A 20,530-nucleotide genomic window follows, 5' to 3' on the forward strand; every position below is an offset into this window, starting at 1 on the left:
GAGCTTAGTAACCTCATGCGTGCCAAAGGAGATGTTGGAATCATTAGCAATATCATCTCCGAAGCCATTAGAATTAATAAAGATGAACATTGTGATGATCACTTATCTAATGAATCACTCTCTCTAGGAATTGATCAATCACAAGACGATGATGAACATGGATAATATGATGAGGATGATGATAGTGACTTTGATCTCGATGAGTCTATGAGACACTTTGGTCCTATGGCAAATCTTCGCGGCTACATGGCTAGAGGAAAGGAATGGGTTCTTGATAGTGGATGTACTGATCACATGACCGGAGACATGGACATGTTTCGTGAGCTTGCTGAAAACAACAGCCCTCAAAAGTATGTCACTTTTGGTGACAACTCAAAGGGTAAGGTGGTTGGCCATGGTAAGGTGGCCATCTCACAAGATAGCTCCATACAAAATGTTATGCTCGTTGAATCTCTTGGCTATAATTTACTTTTCGTATCTAGACTAGCTAACTTTGGCTTCAATGTCCTATTTACTGAAGTAGATTGCCAAGTGTTTCGAACAGATAATCATAATATGGTATTTACCGGTATACGTAGAGGTGATCTATACATTGTTGATTTCACTAAAAAGGCTCAACCTAGAACTTCCTTAATTGCTAAATCCTCTAAAGGTTGGTTGTGGCATAGAAGGTTAATTAGGTCATGTGGGCATGCAAAATCTTCATAAGCTTATTAAAGGGGATCATATCCTTGGAGTAAAAGATGTTATATTTGACAAGGATAGATCGTGCAGTGCTTGTCAAGCAGGAAAACAAGTTGGAGAAAGCCACCCCATTAAGAATATCATGACCACGAGAAGACCGCTCGAGCTGCTTCATATGGCTCTTTTTGGTCCCAATGCCTATAAAAGTCTCGGTGGAAACTCTTTTGGTCTAGTCATAGTCAATGATTTTTCAAGATTTACGTGGGTGCTCTTTCTTGATGATAAATCGCAGGTCCAAAAGATCTTCAAGAACTTCGCTAGGAAGGCCCAAAATCAATTTGAAGTGAAGATCAAGAAGGTTCGCAGTGACAACGGAACGGAGTTCAAGAACGCAAATGTGGATACCTTTCTTGACGAAGAAGGGATTTCACATGAGTTCTCGGCTACGTACAAGCCTCAACAAAATGGAGTTGAGAGGAAGAACCGGACTCTTATTGAGATGGAGAGAACGATGCTTGATGAGTACAAGGGCCAAAACACATTTGGGCGGAAGCGGTTGAGACAGCTTGCCATGCAACGTATCGCTTATATCTTCACAAGCTACTAGGCAAGTCAGCATACGAGCTTCTCACCGGTAACAAACCAAAGTTGGATACTTTCGAGTATTTGGCTCAAAGTGTTACACTCTTGATAAGCATCGTCGTTCTAAATTTGCACCTAAATCTCATGAGGGTTTCCTACTCGGTTATGGCTCAAACTCTCACACCTACCGTGTCTACAACAACTTCACCCGAAATGTTGAAGAGACGGTAGATGTCAAGTTTGATGAATCTAACGACTCACAGGTGGAGCAATTGCCAATTGATGTAGGAGACAAAGACCCTTCAGAAGCAATCCAAGACTTGTCTATTAGCATGATTTGTCTAATGGAGGTGAAGGAGAGTACCTCGTCCGTCCAAGTGGAATCTTCTACCTCACGAAAAGGTGAACCAAGAGTTGACACGGAGGCATCCCAATGTGGGACACGCCAAGATGAAGAAAACGAGGAAGTACACCAAGATGAAGAAAACGAATAAGTACACCAAGATGAACCTCATCAACCTCCTTCTCCACCTTGACGAGAGAATGACAATGTCAACAATGAAGAAGGCTAAGAGGAGGAACGAGATGATGAAGAAGATGTTCCACCCGACCCAAAAAAGCTCTCACAAGGTAGAGCAAGAGTCACAAGAGACCATCCCGTCGAGAAAATCTTCAATGATATCCAAACTGGGAGAATCACTCACTCTAAAACTCATTTGGCAATTTTTTGTGAACATTATTCATTCATCTCTAGCGTTGAACCTATGAAAGTTGAAGAAGCATTGGAAGACTGGGATTGGATAAATTCCATGCATGAAAAGCTACACAACTTTTAGAGGAACCAAGTGTGGACATTGATTGAGAAGCCCGACAACAACCATGACATCATCGATACCAAATGGGTGTTTCGCAACAAGGAAGACAAAGATGGACAAGTCGTTCGCAACAAAGCACGTCTCATCGCCCAAGGCTACACTCAAGTCAAAGGTATGGACTATGGTGAGACATATGCCCCCGTTGCTAGACTTGAGTCCATCCGCATCTTACTTGCCTATGCTAATCACCATGATATTACCTTGTACCAAATGGACATTAAAAGTGCTTTTCTAGATGGTGAAACTGAGGAGGAAGTTTGTGTTAAAAAACCTCCCGGTCGGCTTTGTTAATCCTAAGAAACCCGACCATGTTTACAAACTTCACAAAGCTCTTTATGGTCTTAAACAAGCTCCTAGAGCGTGGTATAAATTCTTGACCAAGTTCCTCATTGAAAAAGGCTTTGAGATTGGAAAATTTGATTCTACTCTTTTTTACTAAAAGGGTTAATGGAGAGTTATTTGTGTGCAAAATTTTTGTTGATGATATCATATTTGGTTCGACTAACCCTCATTTTAGTTGTAAGTTTGGAAAGCTAATGTCGAAGAAGTTTGAGATGTCTATGATGAGTGAACTCAAGTTCTTTCTTGGTTTGCAAATCAAGCAAACTAAGGAGGGTACCTTTGTTTCCCAAACAAAGTATACCAAGGACTTATTCAAGAAGTTCAACATGAAAGAATGCAAAGGTATGAACACACCCATGCCTACTAGTGGACATCTTGACTTGACTAAGGATGGCAAACCGGTTGACCAAACAGTTTTTCTCTCTATGATTGGCTCATTGCTATATCTATGTGCCTCCTGTCCCGATATTATGCTATGTGTGTGCATGTGTGCACGATATCAAGCGGCCCCCAAAGAATGGTGAGATACTTAATTCATACACCAAATTTTGGCATTTGGTATCCTAAGAGGTCTTCTTTTGATCTTGTTGTCTATTCCGACTCGGACTATGCCGAAGACAATGTTGATAGAAAGTCCACTTCGGGTATGTGTCAATTTCTTGGTAGATCTCTTGTGTCTTGGTCCTCCATGAAACAAAACTCGGTATCCTTATCCACCGCCGAAGCGGAATACATTGTCGCCGGATCATGTTGTGCTCAATTACTTTGGATGACCCAAACTCTTAAAGATTATGGCATCTATGTGAAAGATGTTCCATTGCTTTGTGACAATGAAAGTGCTATTAAGATTTCTCGCAATCCCGTGCAAAATTCTCGAACTAAGCATATTGAAGTTCGTCATCATTTCATTCAAAATCATGTTGCCAAAGGGGACATTGATCTTAAGCATGTTCGTACCGATAGGCAATTGGTGGATATATTCACCAAACCACTTGATGAGAAAGTATTTTGCCGATTGAGAGGTGAATTGAACATCATTGATGCTTCGAACTTGTAGTAGAAACTCCATTAGGATACATGCAAGGCATGAGCCTTTGACTAATCCTTGATATTTCTCTTATGATGATGATCATATGTCTTGGATATATATTTGCACCCTTGCATGCTATCTAACCCTTGTAGGTACTTGGATGAGCTCAAATTCATGAGATTGCAACTCACTCGCATCTTGAGCAATCTCTACATCACCAAGTCTCTACAATATGGTGGTTGAAGACAAGGAAGCATGAATCCCTTTAAACATATCCTTTGACAAATTCTATATATCAAATTTCATTTGGTATCAAATTTAATGATTATCACTTTGGATACACAAGTGCTCTTCCTTGCAGAACTAACCCATGTAGGTAGATGAACTCAAAATACAAGAGGTGCTCCCAACTCATTGATGAGATACATCAACCTTGAGCATCCTACACAAGATCAAGACCAACACCACCACCCAAGGTATGTTATTCCATCTTAGAGAAGCTTTACCCCAAGTCATGGGTCAAAGTGGCTCAACAAGATGTGAATACATCAAAGTATTTAAACGAAAAATGGCAACCCCATTTTGAGCTTAAACGATGAGTATGACCTACGATCAAGTGTTCTCACTTGACTCCTCAGTCAATATACTCTAACATAGGTGACTTTGTCTCCGACCAATTCTAGATGAAATTCTCTAGTGTTTTTATGAGTTCCTACAAATGTCTCTTGCATGTTTGTTTCCCTTTTAAAAACTTCATCTAGATTTCTTTATTTTCTCTGTTATGTTCTGCATTCCCTGCATCCAATTCATTGCAAATCTTTCAGTTAATTCCTTTCAAATCTTTGTGAAATCTTATTTGCCTAGTGAGCTGAGATGACAATTGTTTTCTCTGTGTGAAACTCGGACTCACTAGTTTGTTTGTTTCGGTTAAACCGAACCATCTCGGTGCCATCGAACATAATAACTCGGTGTGACCGATTTAAATGACGAGAAATCACTTTGCCATTTGCATCTTGCATATTTGTTCTAGCTCCACTCGATGATTCCTGACCTCTACCAGCATCTTACATTACTTACTGCTCTGTTTTGTGACTCAAGGACCAAACCCTTTTCGACTCACATTCTAGAAGACCCTTCTTGGAAATTGATGTCAAAGGGGGAGAGAGATCACATCAAAGCTTAATCACATCAAAGGAGGAGAGTGATTAATCACATCAAAGGGAGAGAGACCCCAGATGCTTGGTATTCAAGAGGAGAGAACTCACATGTCTTTAAGAGGGGAAAGACATGTTAGTATGTGTTATGATTGTGTTGTTCTGATTTTATTGTTTTGCTCTGATTTTCTTTTCCCTATCTTCTCCTATTATCGTATAAGATTCAGGGGGAGAAATACATATAAGGGAAGGACATCTTCGAATTCATTGCATATTTTTACTCTTTGGGGACATGTCTATATCACATAGAGTACCTAGTACTCACTCTCTACATGTCATCCCAATATCCCAGTCTTGGTACTCTTGTGGTTTCTCAAATTGCTTTGTCCTATAGGTGTTCGTTTGTTATCTAACCTTGTTTCCTCAGGATCATCTATTCCAAAGCCACCTCAAGACCACAAGGTAAGTATATGCGTCACACTCATGTGCATGATGATCTCTTGCTGATGTACATATTGTTTGCAAGAAGGACTCATGAACATGAAGGTATATCTCCTGTATCTACACCATTTGCTCTGATGCATATAAGCAAGATACATGTAACTCATTGCTTTCTCTATCATGCTTATGCATTCACATGCTCTTATATTCCATATTTACATGATTGCATACATGTAGGGGGAGCCTATGCCTGTTACATGTCTTTCCAAAGCTTTACTTATTATCCTTCATATATTTATCTAAAGCTTTGATGTATGTTGTCATCAATTACCAAAAAGGGGGAGATTGAAAGCACAAGTGCTCCCTGGGTGATTTTGGTAATTAATGCCAACATATCTCTTGTTGGACTAATATTTCTAAGTATATTTCAGATGCGTTCAACAGTGGAGTGGCATGGACAAGAAGATGTGCAACCCTTTCAAGAAACTAAGGACAAGGACTGGCAAAAGCTCAAGATTCTTCATTTTCATTTTAGTGATCCAAGATCACATTGAGTCCATAGGAAAAGCCAATGCTAGTAAAAGAACATGAGGTGTTGCTTAATGGCTTGCTTGCTCAAAGTGCATAGTGATATGTTCCAAAGCCCTCAACCACTTTCTCATTTCCACATATGTCCCAAACCAAAAGTCAAACTTGGCCCCACCGATTTGACCTATCCGGCGCTACCAATTTTACTTGACATAGCCACTGCCAGAAACCCTAATCAATTCGGTCACACTGATAGGATCTCAGTCTCACCGAGATGGGCTTGCAAACTCTCTGCTACATGTTGCAATAATGTCGGTCTCACCGAGATATGCAATCGGTCCCATCGAGTTTGCTTGACCAACTCCCTGTTTTGCTTATTACCAAAATTGGTCCCACCGAGTTTGTGTAATTGGTCAAACCGAGTTGAGGTTTTACCCTAACCCTAGCATATCGGTCCCACCGATTTGATCATATCGGTCCCACCGAAAACTCTAACGTTCACATTTTGAACCAAATCGGTCTGACCGAGTTTTTCAATTCGGTCCCATCGAGTTTGGTGAATTGTGTGTAACACCTAGTTTTTCTGTGGAGGCTATTTATCCCCCTCCACCCATCCTCCATTAGTGGAGAGAGCCATCAGAACGTGCCTACACTTCTATCGTTCATTTTCTGAGAGAGAACCACCTACTCATGTGTTGAGACCAAGATATTCCAATCCAACCACAAGAATCTTTATCTCTAGCCTTCCCCAAGTTGCTTTCCTCTCAAATCATCCTTCCACCAAGTCCAAATCTGTGAGAGAGAGTTGAGTGTTGGGGAGTGTCGGTGTCAAAACCGGCGGATCTCGGGTAGGGGGTCCTGAACTGTGTGTTTAAGGCGGATGGTAACAGGAGGCAGGGGACACGATGTTTTACCCAGGTTCGGGCCCTCTTGATGGAGGTAAAACCCTACGTCCTGCTTGATTTATTCTTGATGATATGAGTATTACAAGAGTTGATCTACCACGAGATTAGAGAGGCTAAACCCTAGAAGCTAGCCTATGGTATGATTGTATGTTGTCCTACGGACTAAAACCCTCCGGTTTATATAGACACCGGAGGGGGCTAGGGTTACACAAGGTCGGTTACAAAGGAGGAGATATACATATCCGTATTGCCTAGCTTCCCTTCCACGCCAAGTAGAGTCCCATCCGGACACGAGACGAAGTCTTCAATCTTGTATCTTCTTAGTCCAACAGTCCGGCCAAAGGATATAGTCCGGCTGTCCAGAGACCCCCTAATCCAGGACTCCCTCAGTAGCCCCTGAACCAGGCTTCAATGACGATGAGTCCTCCGCGCAGTATTGTCTTCGACATTGCAAGGCGGGTTCCTCCTCCGAATACACAACAGAAGAATTTGAATACAAGGATAGTGTCCGACCCTGCAAAATAAGTTCCACATACCACCATAGAGAGAATAATATTTCCACAAACCCAATCTGCGGACACGTTTTGGCAACATGACATTATGCCATGGCCCGGTGATTATTCGAACTGTTCCCTTTAACTAGCCCCGCACATAACGCAAAGCAGTTTCTTGACACGTCTTGTCAAAGCAGAGATCGTGTCCCCCTTATTACAGGATTCTCATCAATACGGGCGTGGGTAACCCAACCGCGCCATCGATTACGGCGCTTGGGGGATAGGCGAGTTTTACCAGGCTAGTGGGGGCGCATAGTTTCGGCCGCCCTTATAAAGGGACAAGGTTTAACCTTTTTCTACCCACGCCTTCTTCCTCCTTGCTCATCCATTCTTGCGCACTTGAGCTCCAATGCCCAAGTCCACATCCTTACCCTCAACCTTCTCCAATCATGTCCGGAGCGGGAGGCAAATGGATGGCTTCCTCCATTACGGAGCGACACATCAAGAAGATGCGCGGAGCCGGATACTTAGCTGTTAATATCGCGCATCGACTGCCCGCTGCGGGCAGATCGTTCCTACCCCTGAACCTCACGAGAGGGTAGTTTTCCTCCACCACTTCCTCCGTGGACTGGGGTTTCCCCTCCATCCATTCATCCGCTGTCTCACATTCTACTATGGGATGGACTTTCATGATCTAGCCCCAAACTTCATCTTCAACATTTCGGCGTTCATCGTCGTGTGTGAGGCTTTCCTCCGCATCCGGCCCCACTTCGGCCTGTGGCTGAAGACCTTCAATATCAAGACGAAGGTGGTGGGAGGCCAACAAGTAGAATGCAGCGGAGCCATGGTGGGCAAGATGCCCAATGTTATATGTCTTGAAGGCTCCTTCGTGGAGACCATAAAGGGGTGGTAATCGGCGTGGTTCTACATCATTGAGCCGCGCGACACCAACTGGGTGGCTGCCCCTGAGTTTCGATCCGGAATCCCCGCGCGGCTCACCTCCTGGAAAGAGAAGGGCCTGTCCTAAGATTCATCGGTGGAGCTGGACGGACTCCAGAAATGTATCCGGAATATGGCAGGCAAGAAGCTCAAGCTTGTCAACATAGTCCAGGTGATGCTCATCCGCCGGATCCTCTCGTGTCAACAACGGGATTTCAACTTGTGAGAGTTCGACCTGGCCCAGCACCAGACTCTGAGTGAGCTCTTCGACACGACACACAAGGACGTCTAAAGGGTGCTGTTCAAGGGCGCCGAGGTCCCTCCCTCTCTCACCGAGGACCGCGGGCTAAGCGCGAAGCACCCAGCGCATTCGGTGAGTTCTATACATCTGGTAGGATATTTATTTCCCCTAGCTTAACCATGTGCGGAGTCTGAGCTCCATGCCTTTGACAGGACTGGGTGGAGACGTCAGGGCAGATTAACTGTCCGGCCCCTCTGCCAAAAGACACTGCGGACACTCTCCTGACGGAGATGCCGACTACGGCTCCTTACAAGGTGCCGGAGAAGACCAAGAAGGCCAAGGGAACCCGAAAGAGTTCCCGACACCAGGTGTTATCGGACTCATCGTCCGATAACTCCACGACGCACTCCTCCCCCGAAGACGAGGAGGAAGATGAAGATGCCCCCCCTCCAGCCGGGGGAGACAAGAAAAGGAAGGCCGCCCCAACCGGGGGGGCGAAGGGTCCAAGAAGGGAAGGACTCTCCTTCCGGACTACTCCACCACCGCCGCCGAAGGCGAAGACGAGTGGCTGCTCAGGGCCAAGCCCCTGGCGAAGTCGTAAGTATTCGGATGCCAGAATAACTCATAGCATACATTTGTCGCACTCCTTCTCCTAACGCCGAATTATGGTTATGCAGACCGCCACGACCTATATCGACGTATCTTTGGACGGCTCCCTGGGCTTGTCGGATATGGATAGCGATCCACTTCCGACCGCCACCTCCCCTTGCCCTACAGACAACACCGAGGTATTGTCTCAAGAGGCACCGGGTCGAGGGGAGACAGTCCCGAAGGCGCCTTAAGGCGACCTTCCGGATTCTGGGAGCAGAGGGAGCAAGGCTCCCGAGGGCTCCGAGTTCGGCCCTCAGCCGAACACCACGCCGGAATCCCCAGTGGTTCTGGACTCAGGCAGGCGGCCTCCTTCCAAAAGGGGCAAGACGCCTGTGTCGGTGACCTCTGTCCATCCAGAGGCACCGGACAGTCTGCTGGGAGCGCTTCGCAGCGCTTCCATCGACGAAGAGCATCGCACTATTATGAGTGCGGTGGTCCAGAAGGTTCCGTCCGCCAAGAGCGGACTGACTGAAGCCTGTGCCAGCCTTCTAACAGGCTTTGAGGTAGGTTTTTGAAATATAGGAAAAATATTACTACATAGACAGTAGCCCCTGATGCTCTGTTCGGTGTTCACAAAGAAAATCCGAATAGAGGATCAAACAATATCGCAGGAGTCTAATATAAGTATGTCTATATGCGTATGCAGGCTTCGCTGCTAGCCTCTTCCGCACTGACTGCGGAGGTCGCCGCACTGAAGCAGGACCTTAAAGGGTCCAAGGACGAGCTCGGCCTTGCCAAGAGGCAGCTCGAGGAGAACAAAGGTAAGTAGTACCTAGTCTATGGATATATATATAAAAACAATGCGATTGCAAAATGACAGGATAATCGTAAATTTGCCATGGGCCACAACCGAGGTGGTGACCCTGAAGCAAGTGCTATCTGAGGCCGAAAACAAAGCGGCCAAAGAGCGCACCGAGCGGGAAAGGCAGGAGGCTCGGGTGGGAGAGGTGCAGCAAGAGCTCCACGCTCTCGTGACGAAGCACGAGGCGTTGGATCTTGACTTGAAGACACGAGAGTTCGAGCTTGCCGCAGCCCTCGAGAGCGCAAAGAATGCGAAGGCCGAAGCCCAAAAGGCCCTCCAGGAGATTGATGCGATGAAGAAGATAGTGGCGGGTAAGGCATTCTATATGCAAAGCAAGCATGTGAAAGTAAATTACTTGTTACTTACCCGAATCCGGAGCTCTCTAGAAGCATTCGCAAATTTGCCCCGCAGCGTGTCGGATGCCGCACAGTTTTACCAGGCCGAGGAGGGAAGCTCAACAGAGAAGCTGTTCTGGTCTTAGTATGCTGGCACCGAACACCCGATGCCTCTAAGCGACCAGCTGAAGCAACTGGTCGAGCTGCACAAGGCGGCCGAACAGGCCATGAAGGGCTTTATAGTCCGGATGTGGCCTGGCGACGCCCTTCCCAATAGCTACTTCGGCTTGGTGAGGCAGCTTATGGATGCCTGCCCACGGCTGGAAGTCATCAAGCGGTCCGTCTGCATGGAAGGTGCACGCCAGGCTTTCACCCGTGTGAAGGTGCAATGGGCCAAGATGGACGCCGTGAAGCTGGTGAAGGAAGGGCCGCCGGAGGGCAAGGAGCATCGCCACCCCGAGATGTACTATGAGGGTGTCCTGAAGGGTGCCCGTCTCGTAGCGGACGAGTGTGCAAAAGATGTAATATTTGAATGAACTTGATCGTGTAATCCTGTATTATGAAAACTTGTTCATATGTGCTATGCAATGCTTGTCTGAATTTAAAATATTACCTTCCGTTCGGCTATTTATCAAATCTGAGAGATGGCTAGTCGTTGGCTTCTGCCCCCACGCCACGAGTGCTGGGGTGTTCGGGAGAAACATGAGCACTCTTGTTCCCATTGTTGGGTCCTTCTAGGGAGGTGCTCAGCACAACGAACAAGGCAATCGGACTATAATGCATTATCACTCTCACTTAGCCATAGAATTCTATAATTTTAAATTTTGGCGAAGCCCCTAGTATTCGGAAGACCGAATTCGGGGCGCGATACATGCCTTAAGCCGGACAGGGCCGGCTCCTCGCTCTAAGCGGCATAAGTCTTTAGGGACTTGAAACCTCTCGAACAGCGACCAGTCTCTCGCCTTATCATGACAGTTAGTTTTAGCTTTCTCTACTGAGGTGCTTAGCCCAGCAGAACCGGGGCACAATCGCAGTAGTTCTCCCAGTGCTACCTTAGCCGATATAGCGGAATGTAAGGTACCAAAACATGGGAGCCGGGCAAACCCAACTATTGACCCAAGACATGATTTGGAGTTGATGCATATAATGTTATAAGTTCGGGGTGCCGCACTGTCGAAAGTGTTTGGACTTCTCACGCCGTATTATGGGGTATGCTTAAGCCCCTAGAGTATTGGCCGTACCAGAGTGTACGGGTGCTAGATGTCATGAATGAACATATATATATAAAGGAAGAATGCAAAAATAGTCTTAATGCTATGCATTGTTTATTCAAAAAGGTGCATTAAAGCAGAATGATACAAGTAGTGCGAAGCAAAAAGTAGGACTGTTTGACACGTCCCTGCCAAGGGCAAGCTGAGGAATAGTATTAAAGCAAATATTTCACTCATTATCGTAATCCACCTGGGAGTTCCATGGTGTGACGTAGCTTTCTGCCTCCTTGGTTGCTGCATCATGTGTCCGCCAATCATGCTGCCGGACAGAGTTTCTAGAGATTAAAGTCCTGAAAGAGAAAAATAACAAAGCGGGAAGCCCCTAGTGCGGTTTAAGCCACGACTTGGAGCGTGCCGCAGTCATGCACCCCTCTCCGCCTATGCCCATGGTATTTTTAATGCGTAATTATGTACGCGTGGCATGGATTTCGCCGTTTGGTTGGGACCGGGGTGGGGGCCGCATTGCCAGGCGGTCATGTTGCCGATTACTCCGGGCGCGCTTGAAGGTGTTCGGGTCCTTAATCATTGAACTAGTGGATTGCCTTAAGAGGCTGCTTTGCGCTTCTGCTGCGAGGGCCACAGTGTGCTCCTCCATGCGGAGAGAGCGCTCTGTGTTTCCATTGACTGTGATGACCCCCCGAGGTCCTAGCATCTTGAGCTTGAGATATGCATAATGTGGTACCGCATTGAATCTTGCAAATGTGGTTCGGCTGAGCAGTGCATGGTAGCCACTGCAGAACGGGACTATGTCGAGGATTAACTCTTCGCTTCGGAAGTTATCCGGAGATCCAAGACCACTTCCAGTGTTACTGAGCCTGTGCAATGGGCCTCTACACCTAGTATGATGCCTTAAAAGGTCGTTTTAGTGGGTTTGATCCTTGAGGGGTCTATACCCATTTTGCGCACTATGTCCTGATAAAGCAGGTTTAGGCTGCTGCCGCCATCCATAAGGACTCGTGTGAGGTGAAATCCATCAATGATTGGGTCTAGGACCAGTGCGGCGAGTCCGCCATGATGAATACTAGTGCGGTGGTCCCTGCGATCGAAGGTGATCAGACAGGAGAACCATGGGTTGAATTTTGGGGCGACTGGCTCCAACGCATATACATCACTTAGCGCACGCTTCCGCTCCCTTTTGGGGATGTGGGTTGCGTATATTATGTTCACAGTCCGCACTTGTGGGGGGAACCTCTTCTGTCCTCTGGTGTTCGGCTGCCGGGGGTCCTCCTCGTCATTGCTATGTGACCCCTTATCTTTGTTTTCGGCATTTAACTTGTCATCCTACTTGAACACCCAACAATCCCTGTTGGTATGGTTGGCTGGTTTGTCGGGGGTGCCGTGTATTTGACACGAGCGATCGAGTATATGGTCCAAACTGGACGGGCTCGGAGTGCTTCTTTGAATGGCTTTTTCTGTTGACCGGGTTTAGAACCTTTGAATCCGGCATTGACTGTCGTATCCTCGGTATTGTTGCTGTTAATGCGGGGCTTATGTTTGTTGCGACGTGACCTGCCATTGCCGTCCTTGGTATCCGAAGTACCATGGTTCTTTGATACGTTATTACTGCAAGCCAGCCAGCTGTCTTCTCCCGCACAAAAGCGGGTCATGAGTGTCGTGAGGGCTGCCATAGATTTCGACTTTTCCTGACCAAGGTGCCGGGCTAGCCACTCGTCGCGGATGTTGTGCTTGAAAGCTGCTAGGGCCTCTGCATCCGGACAGTCGATGATTTGATTTTTCTTTGTGTCCAGAATTGCCTCGCCGATTCCTCTAGCTGCTGAATTATGTGGCTCAAGTCATCGGCATTTGGTGGTCGCACATAAGTGCCCTGAAAGTTGTCGAGGAATGTGGCTTCCAGATCTTCCCAATAGCCAATGGACTCTGTTGGCAAGCTTTGAGCCAATGCCGAGCTGGTCCTTTGAGTTTTAGTGGGAGGTATTTGATGGCGTGCAGGTCATCACCGCGGGCCCTGTGGATGTGCAGGAGGAAATCCTCGATCCATACTGCAGGATCTGTTGTGGCGTCGTATGATTCAATATTTACGGGTTTGAAACCCTTTGGGATTTGATGATCCATTACTTCGTTTGTGAAGCATAGGGGGTGTGCAGCGCCTCTGTACTGGGCTATGTCGCGACGCAGCTCGAATGAGTCTTGCCCGCTGTGTTCAGCCCGACCGGACTTACTTTTACTACATCTGGCATGACGATTATCGTCTCGCATAATGGCGCGCCCTCGTGATCCATAGATCGATCTTGCATGTTTTGCTTTGTCTTCCAATACGTCTCGCAGGTCTGGCGTATTTCCCCATGCCTTTTTATTTGAATGGTGTCGAGGTGGGGGCTGAGATTTTGGCTGGAATGTCTCTCTGTCGCGGCCACGAGGTGGCCGATCAGCCGCGTCATACGCTGGGGATGTAGGTTTTGGTGCTTCCTCCTCCAGTCGGGGTAGCGACCTGCACTTTGGGTAACTCTTAGAGGGTCGTTCGAGTTTATATTCCTCGGCAGCCAGGACTTCAGTCCATCTGTCAGCTAGCAAATCTTGATCAGCTTGAAGCTGCTGCTACTTTTTCTTGAGGCTATTTGTCGTGGCTATAAGCCGGCGCTTGAAGCGCTCTTGTTCGACGGGATCCTCTGGCACGATGAATTCGTCATCGTCGAGGCTTGCCTCATCTTCGGAGGGAGGCATGTAATTATCATCCTCCGCTTCTCCATCTGCCACTCTCTCAGGCGGGCTGGCTCCTTCATCCTCCTGCTCTAAATCTTGCTAGAGGGGATTGTTGTTGTCTTCGGCATTGTCCGGAGTGCTATTATCTTCGGTGCCGGTATCACCACTTTTGCCTTGGCGGGACTTAGAGCGGCGCCGCTGACGCCGGTGCTTTGGTTGCTTTTTGGAGGGGCCATCCTCCGTTGTCTCGTCGCCATTGCGTTCTTTGGGTGTATCCACCATGTATATATACCGTATGATGAGGTGGCTGTCCAGTGCCCTGTGGGCAGTGGTTCCTCTTCGTCTCCCGCATCGTCATCCATACCGTCGATGTCTTCGGAGTCGAAGTCGAGCATGTCGGTTAAGTCGTCAACAGTGGCTACTAAGTTGGTGGTGGGTGGGCGACGAATTTCTTCGTCATCCGCATCCCAATCCCGCCGGACGTAGTTCGGCCAGGGCTCTCCTGACAAGGAGAGAGACCTTAATGAGTTCAGTATGTCGCCAAAGGGCGAGTGCTGAAAAATATCCGCGGAGGTAAACTCCATGATCGGCACCCAATCGAATTCGATGGGAACGGGCGCAGGCGGTTCGGAGTCCGTGGCCGGAGAAGCATCCGGCAGTTTAGCAACACGGCTCTCGTGAAGGGTAGGGTCGATATTCGGCTCGATCGCCGCTGAGGTATGACCTCCGTGACGGGGTCCATCCGCCCGTCCATGGATGGCACAACTGGCTCCGAATTGAGGCTCGGAGCGACTGCTGGTGCGATCTCCTGCATACGGTCCGATGGTAGCGCTAAATCATACTCATCGTGACCGCGCGGCGCACAAGGCAGGGGCTCGAATCCGTCGAAGATCAAGTCTCCGCGGATGTCGGCCATGTAGTTTAAGCTTCCAAATCTGACCTAGTGGCCAGGGGCGTAACTCTCAATCTGCTCCAGATGGCCAGGCGAGTTGGCCCGCAGAGCGAAGCCGCCGAACACAAAGATCTGTCCGGGGAGAAAAGTCCAACCCTGGACTGCATCGCTATCGATGATTGTAGGGGCCATCAAGCCTAACGGCGATGACACAGAGTAACTCTTAATGAAAGCACCAATGTCGGTGTCAAAACCGGCAGATCTCGGGTAGGGGGTCCCGAACTGTGCGTCTAAGGCGGATGGTAACAGGAGGCAGGGGACACGATGTTTTACCCAGGTTTGGGCCCTCTTGATGGAGGTAAAACCCTACGTCCTGCTTGATTTATTCTTGATGATATGAGTATTACAAGAGTTGATCTACCAGGAGATCGGAGAGGCTAAACCCTAGAAGCTAGCCTATGGTATGATTGTATGTTGTCCTACGGACTAAAACCCTCCGGTTTATATAGACACCGGAGGGGGCTAGGGTTACACAAGGTCGGTTACAAAGGAGGATATATACATATCCGTATTGCCTAGCTTGCCTTCCACGCCAAGTAGAGTCCCATCCGGACACAAGATGAAGTCTTCAATCTTGTATCTGCTTAGTCCAACAGTCCGGCCAAAGGATATAGTCCGGTTGTCCGGGGACCCACTAATCCAGGACTCCCTCAGGGAGACTATCATTGGATGCACAAGATTAAGGAGTTCATCATCAACACACCATCTATTACCTTTTGGAGAGTGGTGTCTCCTATATTGGTTAGGTGTCACTTGGGAGCCTACTTCGTGAAGATATACCCAAGTGAGGCAAGTCCTTCGTGGGCGACGACCATGGTGGGATAGACAAGGTTGCTTCTTCATGGACCCATCGTGGGTGGAGCCCTCCGTGGACTCACGTAGCCATTACCCTTCATGGGTTGAAGCCTCCATCAACGTGGATGTACGATAGCACCACCTATCGGAACCACGCCAAAAATTTCTGTGTCTCCAATTGCGTTTGCACACCCCAATCCCATTCCTTTACTTTCTTGCATGTTGCATGCTTTACTTTCCGCTGCTCGTATGCTCTTGCCATGCTTGCTTGAAATTTATTGTAACTTGTGCTAAAACTCCACCTTAACTTAAAGAAATTAAAAACTGCTACTTTTCTTTGTTGAGGGTCTAATCACCCCCCTCTAGACACCTCTTCTCGACCCTACAGTTGAGGAGATGGAGAAAAATCAGTCGTTGACCGAAGAGTATCCCACTCTCAAGTCACGAATGGAAGAACTGTCATATCGTCATGATTTTCTGTCATCCGACCATGAAAGATTAATATATGATTACCTAAAAAGGAAACATGAAATTGAGGCGCTGAGAGAGGCTCATGAGGATTTGATCAGGGAAATTTTTCTTCTCACCGAACAACTTCAAGAGAAACCTGAAGTGTTTGAGCCAGCATGTTTAAAATGCCTTGAATGAACAAATGTTGAATTAAATGTTGAATCATCTTGCAGTGCTAACCCCTCGGTCAAGGAAAATGGTTCTGTTTCTGATTAAAATTATAGGTTGAAGGATCTTCTTCTGACAGGAATGTTCAAATCTCTCAAGGGGCATCAAAACCTCTGTGACGTTCTGAAGAAATCTATTTTTCACAAAAATCCTAGAGAGGAAGGTATCGATTTTGAAAGGAAACTGAATGAAAATGGTTCATACTAGGAACTCCATCAATATCCTGGCACTGTGTGGGTGCCCGCAAAGATAAAAACGCTCGATCTAGCATTACTCTCGGGATATAACTCTCCCATCCCTGAATATCCTGATGATGATTCTATGGAAAACTATAAGCTGTTCAAAAATCAATATGGTGAGGCTGTTGTTTGCTATGTTGGACCAAACAGCAGGAACGGCCCCCCAAAGAAAGCCATATGTGTGCCTAAGAAAAACTATCGATGCATTACCTTTTACCACGATACTAACCATGCAGGCTCAAAATACTCGTTACTTCCTTGAAAATTTTGACAGAATGAGTATATGCATACCTCATACAATCACTATGCTCATTCATCTGGAAGGAATTTCAACGCCTATTCTTTCAATTATGCTCATAGTTTCATGAGCAACAACTATGTTTACCAAAAGAAATCATGTCCTGCTTGTTCTACTGTTTCTAAGGCACCTGCAAATATGTGGGTGGTTAACAAAGCCTAATTCTTCTGCAAGACTATGTCGACGCCAACTTAACTGCTTCTTCTTTGAAGTATATCACTTGTGGTGAGAACAACAAAGGACAGGTAATTGGGCTAGGTAAAATTGCTATATCCAAAGACAAGTCCATTGATGATGTTTTACTTGTTTAGTCTCTTGGATTCAACCTTATGTCAGTTGGCAAGCTATGTGATCTAGGCATGCTAGTTCTATTTTTCATATCCAAATGCATTGTCTTCATGGCCTTTGAAAATTCCTTCGTATTCAAGGGAGTTAGAAAAGGTGATCTATATATTGTGGATTTCTCTAATGGTCCCTCAGTCCAAACTTTTTTTCTTGCAAAAGAAACCAAAGGTTGGTTGTGGCACCAAAGGCTTGGTCATCCAGGTATGAGAAATTTGCAAACCCTAGTGAAGAAAAATCATCTTTGTGGCATTTCTAATGTAAAATTCGACAAAGATCATCTTTGTTCTGGATGTGAGGCTGGCAAATTGGCCAAGATGCATCATTCATCAAACACTGTTATGACCACAACAAAACCTTTGGAAATTCTTCATATGGATTTATTTGGTCCTTAAAAGTATGCAAGCTTCGGTGGCGGTTATTATGGTCTAGTTAGTGTTGATAACCTCTCCCGATACACTTGGGTATTCTTTCTCGAAGACAAAACCTACACCCAGGATATCTTCAAAAGCTTCACCAAGAAGGCCCAGAATGAATATGATGTGCGAATTAAGCACGTCAGAAGTGAGAATGGAACTGAGTTCAAAAATACTCGAACCAATGAATTTCTCAATGAAAATTGTATTACTCATGAGTTCTCGACCGCATACACTCCCCAACAGAATGGAATTGTTGAACGAAAGAATATAACTCTCACTGAAATGCCGAGTACAATGCTCAGTGAGTATAAAACTCTCATTCGCTTCTGGGCTGATACTATTAACACTGCTTGTCATATTATCAATCGTGTTTATCTTCACAAGTTCCTTAAGAAAACTTCATATGAGCTTATCACTGGCAAGAAACCGAATGTTTCTTATTTACGTGTTTTTGGTGCACCTTGCTACATTCTTGATATGAATCATTCTTTCAAGTTTGCACCTAAGGCACATGAAGGTTTTCTTCTTGGTTATGGCTCGAACTCGCATACTTATGATGTCTATAACTCTCACCACGGGAAAGTTATGCAAATGGTAAATGTGATGTTTGATGGATCTAACGACTCCCAAAAGGAGCACCTGCCAAATGTGATAGATGAACCACCGATTTCGGATGCTATTCGGCAAATGACCATTGGGAGCGTCAAGCTAGTCGAAGGAAATGCTCCTGAATCCTCTGATGATTATGCCCCTTATGACTCGAAGCAGAACTTGTGAAGCCATTGCCGAAGAAAATGCCACTCAGAATGCAAATGGAAGTCAAATTCCAAATGCCGAACCAAATGGCAATTCCGAAGGGATTGGTGGTACAAATGTTGATGCTGATGAAAATGATAATGATCATCAAGATGAAACTCCTGATCCACAAGTGGCCAATCAAGTTGATCCTTCATTAATTCTCGATGAACTTGAGAATCCATGTTATCGAGCCACAACTTGTTCACGCACTCATTTAGCTAACTACTGATGCAGTTTCTCCTTTATCTCATTGGCAGAACCTACCAAGTATGAAGAAGCCATGAATGATCCAGATTAGATGAATGCTATGCAAGAGGAGTTGGTGCAATTAGAACTGAATGATGTATGGGAATTGGTTGACAAACCGAATCGTAAGAAGCACAATATCATTGGCACAAAATTGTCTTTTTTTGCAATAAGCAAGATGAAAATGGCATTGTGGTGAGAAAAAAAGCACATCATGTTGCTCAAGGGTACACACAGGTAGAAGGTATTGATTTCGGTGGAACATATACTCCTGTTGCACGCCTTGAGGCAATTCACATACTTCTCGCTAATACAATTTACAATGATATCTTCCTTTATAAAATGGATGTGAAAAGTGCTTTCCTCAATGGTGAAATTGATGAGAAAGTATATGTTAGACAGCCACCTGGCTTTGAACACCCTGAGTTTCCTAACAAAGTTTTCAAGTTGAAAAAGGCTCTATATGGGTTGAAGCAAGCCCCTCGAGCATGTTATGACACCTTGAAGAAGTTTTTGCTTGACAAAGGGTTCAAGGCAGGATCCACTGGTCCCACACTTTTCACTCGCTCTTGATAACGATTCATTTCATATGTCAAATCTATGTGGATAATATTATCTTTGGCAGTACTAACAATGCTTGCAGCTTAGAGTTTGGGAAAATGATGTCCAAAAATATCAAATGTCTATGATGGATGAACTTAAGTTCTTTCTCGGACTTCAAATTCGTCAACAGGCAAATGGAATTTTCATATCTCAGGAGAAATATCTCAAAGAATGCCTGAAGAAGTTCAAAATGCAAAATTCCAAAATGAAGGGCTACAATGCTCCTATGCCCATGAATGGTAAGCTGGATTCAGATGTGTATGGTAAGGATTACGATAAGAAGGCTTATCGTTTGATGATTAGTTCTCTTCTTCACTTATGGTCATCCGGAACTGGCATTACGTTGAGTGTTTGCATGTGTGCCTGCTATCAAGCTGCTTCGAAAGAATCACATCACCAACCGGTTAAGCGTATTCTAAGATATTTGGCTGACACCCCCACCTTAGGTTTATGGCATCCCAAGGGAGCACAGTTTGATCTCGTTGGATATTTAGACTCAGATTACATAGCTGACTTGGTTGATAGGAAATCTACTTCGGGGACATCCCATTTCCTCGGTAGATCTTTGGTCTGTTGGTCATCAAGGAAGCATGATTGTGTATCTCTTTCTATGGCTGAAGTCGAATATATTGTTGTTGGCGCTTGTTGCACTCAGTTATTATGGATGAAGCAGACTTTGAAGGATTATGGAATAAAGGTGAAGAAGATTCCTTTATATTGTGAGAATGAGAGTGTCGGTGCAACAAACCCTGGGTCTGTTGCCTAGACCGTGCACAGGCCTAAAAGCAAGGTCACAACATCCAAGACAAGACCAAGATGAAGAGATAGCTCTTTGAGAAATGAGAGAGCGGATCAAGAAGACCAAGTCAAGCCAATGGAAGGAAGACATCACTAAGGCAAAGTCTCCCCTACCAGGTAGGGAAGCCTGGCAAGGACGAGGCTGCTCCATAGACAAGTCTCAAGACTGCCCCTGCAAGCTTGCCGGGGACGCCAAGAGCGGACTGCCCCGCCAAGGCTCCACCGCTCCACCTCACAGCGGTGCAAGTCATCGATTGATGCAGTGTCGAGCCCCCAAGTGAGTAAGTGGCTGTTTCTTGACACATGGCAACCACTTCCGAAGGAAATCACCTCCAAATGACACCCGTCCAGAGACGTGTCAAGCAGAAAGGTGAAAAGGTGGCTGAACGGCCAGGCAAGGCTTGCCGGGCATGCCATGATGTGACAC

This window comes from Triticum aestivum, chromosome 7A (genome assembly GCF_018294505.1).
Source record: "Triticum aestivum cultivar Chinese Spring chromosome 7A, IWGSC CS RefSeq v2.1, whole genome shotgun sequence".
NCBI lineage: Eukaryota > Viridiplantae > Streptophyta > Magnoliopsida > Poales > Poaceae > Triticum > Triticum aestivum.